The 9,071-nt window shown below is 26.3% G+C and overlaps 1 long non-coding RNA gene across 1 annotated transcript; it reads left to right on the forward strand.

Annotated features, from left to right (window-relative positions):
• Positions 1-353: 353 nt before the first annotated feature.
• LOC136087732 (uncharacterized) lies at positions 354-8,573 on the forward strand. The gene is made up of 3 exons (XR_010642021.1): positions 354-684; positions 7,958-8,026; positions 8,401-8,573. It is a non-coding gene; the product is annotated as an uncharacterized LOC136087732 (long non-coding RNA).
• Positions 8,574-9,071: the final 498 nt, after the last annotated feature.

Here is a 9,071-nt window from a genome sequence, read left to right on the forward strand (position 1 = left end):
TATATATATATATATATATATATATATATATATATATATACATACATACATATACACATACACATACACACATACATATATATACATATATACATATATATATATACATATATACATATACACACACATACATATACGCCTATTCCATACTGCAGTAAAAAAGGATTCACTACAAATAGCCAAAACCCAACCATACCCAAATTTGTAAAGCACTAATATTTTTTTAATGATATGAAAAGTGTTAATCTGCTGCACAATATAAGTAAATGTTGTTAAATTTGTAAAAAAAAATTAAAATAAAATATATTTTTGTTAAAACTATAAAGCTTCCTTGTTTTTAATCAGGAGGTTTTCCCAGTGAAAAATAAAACCGCGTCCCACATGGGTTACGCGTGGGTTCCGTGTGGGATTGATGGGATTGATGTGGGACGGATTTTCCCATGTGGTATCCGTATGGAAATTTGTCACCTTAAACCCATGTGGGTAATCCCACATGGGTTACATGTGGGAACCATATGGTATTTACACACATGGGAAATCCCACGTTGGTTTCCTGTGGGATTTGCATGGGAATTAATTTAAAAGCTGGAAACTTAAAAAAAATTTTAAATCGACATTGCATTGCGTTACGTTTATATTGTGTGAAAATATTTTATATTAATAAAGAGAATGGCAAGCAAGTATGTAAGTACCACGAATAATTTTTATCTTTCTTTATAGAAATAAGATTAAGATTTGTGCAAATAGACGTATTATTAGGATAATATAATAGTTATTTGAATATAGATCTTGAGTAAATTATTTGCAAACAATTAACTGATGCAAGTTGAAATGTTGTCAAAAACCAATCTTGCATGCATGGGACACTGCAGTGTCCCACAAAGAAATGCAGGTTTGAAAGTCAAAGAATTCACAATTTTCTTTATTAAAAAAAGAAAAAAATAGGATGGAGATGGGTTTCTGTAACTTTTTTTATGCTCCAAACCTTTTAACTTTAGATATAATAAGGTCCTTAAGACTTGAGGGACTTACGAACTACATTGAGGAACAAAAACAGGATATTTACAGAAACTTTTCAATTTTTAATCTGGAGTACCACAGTGCTATTGTGAATAAAGCCTCTGGGTCCAGTTTTCAAAGTAATATGATTTAAGTAATGTTTAAATATAGGGTTGCCAGATTTTCACCAAGACAAACCGGGACAATAAAATTTTTTTTAAGAAAATAAAAATTTATTCAAAAACATTAAAAATTCATTGTAACAAAAAAACTTAATATATAAATTATATATTAAGTTTTTAATATTATATAATATAATATTAATTGAAAAACGTCAATAAAATTAAAAAAACTTAAAATTAATAACACAAAAATAAAGGAACTAAGTATTTTTAATACAAAAGCGTGGAAATACATTATTAAAATACTCCTAATCATATTTACGGCTTGATCTTGCCTCCTTTAACAAATTTGTATTTTTTAATATGTATTCATGCATTTCGTAACAATTAAATGTAAAATTAACGACGCATTTTAATATTGCTTCTACAGTCTCCGGTAGTAACCGATTTCTTTCATCCGACCATTGAATTTCCATTAGGGAAAATATGCGCTCCACATTTGCATTATGGCCAGGAATACAAAATAAATATTCACATATTTTAAAAATATCGATATATTGTTCTGCAAATTCAGTTTCCATTTTGGACAAAATAAAACTCCATTTTTCGGAGGTTAATTTCTGCACCCATTCATTTCCTTCTCTATTTTTTTCTTTTGACATTATGGTTGAAACGGTTTGAATTTGGCTGAATAGGAACGTATCATTTAAAATTATATTTTTTTCTTTTAGGTAGTTAAAAGTTTCTAATACTTTCTCCATTCTGGATTTTCTTTTAAATTCATCCATGAAAACACCGAATACTTTTTTAATGGCGTGATCCATTTGGTTAAATAAGTAACAAATGTTTCATAAAATAGAATTGTGTCATTATGAAACTGCTTAATTTCCACCATACTCGATAAACCAGATTCTTCATTTTTTCTTAAAATTGTCGTAACACTTGCGGGTAAAAATTTTGAATCACTTTTTTTTTCTACAATTTGTACAGCTACTTCTAAAACATCTAAAATTTCAATAACTGACATACAACATCTCTCAATTTTTAAAATTTGATTATGAACTGAGCTAGCTTGGCTATGTACAAACCAAAGATATGCCTCACTCAGAGAATTGTTAAAAAATTCCAGTAGTGATTTTGGTGGTTTCTCTTCGGGTTCTGATAAAAAAAACGATTTTAAGGCTTCAAATATCTTTAAAATTCTTTCTATTGCTGGCAAAAGCGAAAGCCATCTTGTTTTTGAATAAGAAAGCACTGCTTGGTATTCCAATTTAACGAATTCACAAAATTCTTTTAAACGTTCAGTTCTACCGGTATATATTGAAAAATAGTTGAATATTTTATAAACGATTGAGTCAATATCACAAGATAATTGACCAGTAGATATTTGCATAGTATTGTTTAAAATATGTGCAGGACAACCTATACCTTCAATATCGGTACCTAATTGGCCCTTTAATTTTGTGAAAACATTGTTTCTTCCTAATCTTGCTACACCACCAAAATTGACATTAGCATTGTCTCCACAAAATGCTACACATTTTTTTAAATCCACTTTGTGATCCTTCAAAATTTGGATACAAAAATTTGAAATAATTTCTGAAGTTTCACCATTTAAATTCTCCAATTTTAAAAGCTTCACATTAATTCCATTTTTATTAAAATATTGAACAACTAGTGGGAACATTTTTTCCGCTTTGTGGTTACTGGCATCCGTACTAATACTATAAAATGAACACATTGATAATTCATTCAAAATTATTTCTAATGTATGTGGGGCTTTTGTAATTAATTTTGTTATTTTAGTTCTACCAGCTGAATACTTTGCAGCTAATTTTGAATCACTAAATAGCTTGGGTATTAATTTGTTAACACAATCCGTTGAATTAAAAGACTGGTGATGTTTTACAACATGATATGCAAAACATAATTTGTTAGCAATTACCTTGTCTTCATCGGTACTATCACATTTTACAAAAAATGTTGTCAAAGGTTTTTTACACATGCTTGAAGATGCAACTGCAGATTTGTGTTTCTGGCTATTGATATGATCTTTAATATCAGACAAACCACCATGACTGATACTAAAATTCGAATTACAATGCTTGCAAAATGCTTCTGTGTCAAATTTGCCTTTTTTTAACAAAAGGAAATTGCTCTGTATATTTTTGTAGAAATTTACACTTTCTTTTTGGCATTTGGTAACTATATAAAAAAATAAACTCACATATTTTTAAATATGTGAGTTTTTTAATAGCTTTAAATATTGTAAATAAAAAAGTAATTTTCCCACGACGGCCACAGATTAAATTAAACAAAAACAAAACTTAACCATCTGTCATTTATAACAATAACAAACTACCCAACAGGAAAATTTTTATATTAAAACCCATCGAACAAGAAAGGCAAAGCTAATTCGATTTCGAAAATTCGAAAAAGTGTGATAAATAGTTTTAATTTTTTTTGCAATATTGCAATGCAAAAAAACCGGGACAATTGAGCGTCCCGAAGATCTCTTTCGGGACACGGGACAATGATCTCAAAACCGGGACAATCCCGGAAAACAGGGACGTCTGGCAACCCTATTAAATAAAATAAAATGCTTTAAAATGCATATAGTTATACATATAACTCCTGATAGTTAACTATATGTATAACTAGTTATACATATAATTTGTTATAAAAACTTATTTTTTAAGGTTATGCTTGAACAAATTAGTACCAATTAATTCAAATTTAAGATTTAGTTCAAGTTCAAGTTCTTATTTATTCATTGTTTTTGTTAATTTTATATTTATTTGTTCAAATTTATCAGTTAGTACTATATTTTACTACAGTAAGAATGTTTATCATTGTTGAACATGATTTTATTAGTAACTTTTGACAACACCCTTTATATTTTAAATAATGACAGCTTTACTTTTCTATTGATGTTAAATTTATTACGTTTCAATAACTCAGATTGAATCTTAACTGAATTATTGTAAGCTTTGTAGGGGTTTGTTGTATATTAAATGGTGTTGTAAATAAAGTAAAAATAATATATATATATATATATATATATATATATATATATATATATATGCATATATATATATAATATATATATATATATATATATATATATATATATATATATATATATATATATATATATATATATATATATATATATAATATATATATATATATATATATACATATATATATATATATATATATATATATATATATATATATATATATATATACATATACATATACATATATATATATATATATATATATATATATATATATATATATATATATATATATATATATATATATATATATATATATAACATTAAAACAATAAAATTGATATAAAATTTCACTTTAAAATGAATACCATTAACATTGCGATGATAAAAGCATTAGGAAACTAGTATTTATGTATTATTATACTATAAATAAATTGTTTTTTAATTCATTTTATAAAATGGAGACTGACAACTGATAATTAATGGAAATAAATACAAATCATAAAAATCATGTAAACTTCATTTATTATTACTAAATACTATATTAATGTTAGTCTACAAAGTTAAAACAAATTTAGAGCATTTTTATTAGTTCTTTTGCGATTCGCACTTCCACTTCTGTCTCTCAAATTTATAAAATAGGTGGTCAAAGCTTGCTCAATAGGTAGGTTCTCAGCATAACAATGCTTTTTTCTTACACTTTCTAAAGAGAAATATGGCAAATTGATTACTTATTTTACCTAAATCGTAGGGTCATCTATGCATAATGATGTCAGATGATGACCCGGTTTATTGAACGACTTCACCCTTTATCAAACTCAGTCAATTTTTTGTCATCTCCAATTGAAAATGATGTCAGTTTTTTTTATCGTATTATGATGGTGTATCTGAATTGTTAATATAATATAAAAAATGCATATACCATCAATTTTTTTCTGGTTCAATTATACATTTATTCTCAACAGTACTAAAAGTAAAAAAAAAAAACATAAATTGTTCTTTCAGATAAGCTAATTTCTGAATTGAAATTGTTTTTCCTATGATCCTCTACAGTTTTAAGCAACAAAAGCAAGAAGTTTTTAGACCACATTGTTGGTGTAAATATCTCTTAAACCTGCTCATAGCTAGCATAAATTGTTTTACTTTTTTTTAAAATAAAATATTTTACTTTTTTTTTTAATTCATTTTATTAATTGACATTATTTTGGTCTCAACATCCCCTCCCCATTGTCAATTATTGTTAAACTCACACTGCCCCTCTATCTACTGGCATCATTTATGGATGATCCCATAGCCTAAATACTATATATATATATATATATATATATATATATATATATATATATATATATATATATATATATATATATATATATATATATATATATATATATACATATATATATATATAAACAATATATATACAACAAACCCTTACAAAGCTTACAATAATTCAGTTAAGATTCAATCTGAGTTATTGAAACGTAATAAATTTAACATCAATAGAAAAGTAAAGCTGTCATCATTTAAAATGTAAAGGGTGTTGTCAAAATATGTTGATAGTAAAATTAAGTTACTAATAAAATCACGTTCAACAATGATAAATATTCTTACTGTAGTAAGAATTAGTACTAGTTAACAAATTTGAACAAATAAATATAAAATAGTGAAAAAACAATGAACAAATAACTTGAGCTTGAACTAAATCTTGAATTTGAATTAATTGGTTGTAATTTGTTCAAGCATAACCTTAAAAAATAAGTTTATATAATAAATTTTATGTATAACTAGTTATACATATAGTTAACTATCAGGAGTTATATGTATAACTGCATGCATTTTAAAGCATTTTATTTAATTTATATATTACTTTACATCATATTACTTTGAATACTGGACCCAGAGACTTTATTCCCAATTACACTGTGGTACTCCAGATTAAAAATTTAGAAGTTTCTGTAAATATCCTGTTTTTGTTCCTCAATGTACTTCGTAAGTCCCTTAAGTTTTATGAACCTTATTATATATAAAGTTAAAAGTTTTGGAGCCTAAAAAAAGTTACAGAAACCTCCTTATCTCCCCCTATTTTAATTTTTTTTTTTTAACAAAGAAAATTTGACTTTCAAACCTGCATTTCTTTGTGGGACACTGCAGTGCATACATGCATGCTTAGTTTTTGACAACATTAGAACTTGCATCAGTCAATTGTTTGCAGATAATATACTCAAGAACTATATTCAAATATCATATGAACATGTTAGAGAATGTTCATATGATATTTGAATATCACAAATTTAATAATATTGTTGTGATATGTTATATAAATAATTCCATAATAGATTATGATATGAAAATAAGATAGGATATGAAGGCAATGATCAAAGAATAAATTTACTTATAGAAATTTAGATGTTTGTTTATTAGTTTCAGAATATTATATTATGTGTGACCGCGGCCTTCTATAATAACAGGCCTTGACATCGCGCAACAAATATGTTAAACTGAAGGCCAATTCCTAATACTGTGTTTTACATTTTCATCTTTTAACATTAGACGAAAGTTTGTGTTCGCGCTTTTTTAATAAATCTTTAAAATGTGATTGGTTTATAAATTAGATAGCCCAACATCAAGATGATAACGTTGTAAGGTTCAAGGCATTAACATTGTAAGGTAATAATATTGTCAAACTAACGATAAGTTTTTTTAATAATTAAAATGCCTTGAAAATGCCTTGAAAATGCTGTGTATCTCTTTGCAAGTCGAACTATCTCAACTACAACAAAAATATCAATTTATACAACTACAACTACATTATCAATTACAACTACAACAAAAATATCAATACTCAACTACGACAAAAATATCAATTTATAAATTCCCGAAGAATCTAGAGGAGAGAAAAAGATGTAGTGAAGCTATCCCAAGAACTGGTTTTATTGTTACAGACTATACAGCATTATGTCAACTGCATTGGCCAAATGAAGTACCTTTTGAAAGCAAATATGGGAAGCAACGACCTTTAAACCCACCATCTGTTTTTGAAATATTCCGCCTAGTTGTTTAGCCACACCAGCAAGTAAAGTTAGAAAAATGTAACTTCAAGCGGTTTGAGAAGCATTTTACCAGATGAGTTAAATGATTTTCTAAAAGAGGATGAACTTATATTTGACGATATTCAATCTTTGTTAAGTGATAATAACGATGTTATTGTTTTCCATATGTAGAGCATATGAGTATTTTGCTATGCGACGAAGTTTATATGATTGTTTGTGTATTGACTACAAGCTGCCAAGTATAAGGACTTTAACCCTGTTGAGATATATTGATAAAACTTTTTTTTGCTTGAACTTTTCAACTTTTGTTGGTGTTTTTTATTGTTGGTGATTTTTATTGTTACCATTTTTAGCAAAAAAAATTAAAAATACAGTTATCTTTCTAATATATAGATATATACTTTGTTATGGTTCTGCTTGTTATTGATACTATTTAATATTACATAAATATTCTTAATGAAATTTGAAATACGAAAAGCATGATTATCTTTCAACAATTTTTTTTTTTTTCTTTTTATATTTCCGTTTTTACTAGAGATTATTATTAGAAAACATAGACTGCCATTACACCCTACCTAATATAAAAATATATCAATATAAGTAAAAGTGAAAGTTTAATCGGTCTTCAGTTTTTACGGCATTTTGCGCGATGTCAAGGCCTGTTATTATAGAATTCTACATCATTGAAAAAGTAGGTTTTTACATTTTTGTTTTTGTTTTTTTGTTTAACTACTTATCCTTATTGATCACTTTTTTTCAGGATTCTTCTCAGGGGTTCAAGCTCATTACGCATAATATGTGTTCAATTACGCATAATACGTTAGTCATTGTAAGTAATAAATTAGGAAATAATTATTTGTGAAATATTGTAGTCATTAATGACTTCAAACTGGCTAATAATTAAAATTGCTCGACTAAAAAGGTTCCTTATTAAAATTGCTCTCTCTCTCTCTCTCTCTCTCTCTCTCCCTCTCTCTCTCTCTCTCTCTCTCTCTCTCTCTCTCTCTGTCTCTCTCTTACTATATATATATATATATATATATATATATATATATATATATATATATATATATATATATATATATATATATATATATATATATATTTATATATATATATATTTATATATATATATTTATATATATATATTTATATATATATATATATATTTATATATAATTGTATTTATATTTTTTTTTTTAGAAAATGTTTGAAGAAAGTTAGAAGATACTAAAAACCTTGGTATTATACAAGCCAAAGCGATTTAATTAATTCAATTGACAAAAAACGGCGTGTAAATCGCAAAAGAAAAAATGATATTTTTAATATTCGTTTTGGATGTATTGATTAGTAGCATTTATTTTTAAATAAATTCATTTTGCAACACGTTTTTTAATTTTATAAAATTTCGTCATAATAGTTTAAGGTAAATCCCACATAGGTTATAGCTGGAAAACATAACATGTAAAAGATCAAAAATGCTACACGTTTTGAATACCAAATGGGATAAAGTAGCAAATACCAGATTAAGTTAAGCCTCTCTGAAAGCTTCGATGATTAATTTTAAATTACTATTTAAGTAATTTTTAAATTAAAAGAATTTTAAAAATTATCATAGAAGCATTCGGACTTTCATTTGTCTAGTATTGACTACTTTTATACCATTTGGATTAAAATATGTGGCATTTAAGATCTATAACATGTAGTATTTTCCACCTATATCCCATGTAGGATTTACCACATAAAACCCATGTGGGATTTACCATATGAAACCCACATGGGACAAAGTAATAATCCCCATATGGGTTACATATGGTAAAAACCCACGCGTATCCCATATGGGATTTACCATATGGAATCCATGTGGGATTTAC

The sequence above is a fragment of the Hydra vulgaris genome, chromosome 12 (genome assembly GCF_038396675.1).
Source record: "Hydra vulgaris chromosome 12, alternate assembly HydraT2T_AEP".
Taxonomy (NCBI): domain Eukaryota; kingdom Metazoa; phylum Cnidaria; class Hydrozoa; order Anthoathecata; family Hydridae; genus Hydra; species Hydra vulgaris.